Below are 1,390 nucleotides of genomic sequence, written 5' to 3' on the forward strand. Positions count from 1 at the left end.
CCCTTTTTCTACAAAGGCTCCTAGTTATAATCAATCATTCATACTACTATACGTACTAAATTTTTATTTTAGAGGTCGTAATACCTTGCCATCTCTGAATTATGACTTAAGCATAAGGCTCTGTATGGTAGGGTGTTACAAAGTTCACCAAAGAGTACCGATATTTACTCATATCGGCGGATATCGAGCTCGATAATAATATTATTAACCAAACTCTATTATTTTTTTAATTTAAAATATCAATTACTCAATATTTATATAATTTTCATTATTTATAAATTACTAAAATTATAGTTTTAATTATGTAAAATATTTTATCATAACAAAAATATATAAGAATATGAATTTAATTCAATTCAAATAGTTATAAATTAATTTAATTACTTTTAATAAAATAATTTCTAAAAATAAGGAACTCCAATTTATAAAATAAATTATAACTTATTTATATTTATATTTTTAAAATTGAGGGTCGTTACAGATAGACATAAAGAGTATATAGTATACTTGCATGCATAGAGATAGTTGCATTCAATAAGTTGTTACCCTTTGATCATTCTCCTTGTTTGCGTTTAGCATGAGGACGTGCTATTGTTTAAGTGTGGGAAAATTGATAAGTCTATATTTGATGATAATTTTTTGCTTGAATTGGATAGATTTCATCACATAAACTCACACTTAATCACCAAAATAGCATACTTTTATGATTTCTTCCTAATTTGAACTATGTGAAAACATGCATTTTTGTGCCTAAATTGATCATTTTAATTCCACTTTTATTCCATTCGGTGTCGTGATATGTTTGTTGAGTGATTTCAAGTCTAATAGGCAAGAATGGCTAGGCAAAAGTGGAAGGAAGCATGCAAAAGTGAGATTTCATAAAGAAAACAAAGAAAAAGCACACACTGAAGTATGCGTACACACAAGTGGCGAAATCAGCAAGTGTGCGTACGCACACATCTGTGCATACGCACAAGTTCCAACGCGTGACTTCATTAAAATGTCACGTGACTCGCAAATTTGGGGCTTCTTGGCCCAATTTTGAGTGTGCTGAAGCTGGTTTTGAAGTGCTATATGAAGGGGACTTCGTTCCATATCAAAGAGAACTCATTTTTTAGATTAGAAATACATAGTAGGAATAGGAGTAGTGTAGTATAGAAATTCTCTCTTAGGTTTTTTATTAGGGTTTCATTGTAGAATTTTATACTTTCACTTTTGATCTTGAATTTTGCTCATCTCATTGTTAGTGCTCTTTAATTCCCTCTTTAATTACACTACTTTTGTTACATTTTGCTTATGGTTTAAGTTACTTTGTTAATATATGCAATTTTAATTTCTTGAATCTTTTGTTTATGAATTTGGTCTTTTATGATTTCTATATGTTTGATTG

This window comes from Arachis stenosperma, chromosome 9 (assembly GCF_014773155.1).
Source record: "Arachis stenosperma cultivar V10309 chromosome 9, arast.V10309.gnm1.PFL2, whole genome shotgun sequence".
In the NCBI taxonomy this organism is placed as follows: Eukaryota; Viridiplantae; Streptophyta; class Magnoliopsida; order Fabales; family Fabaceae; genus Arachis; species Arachis stenosperma.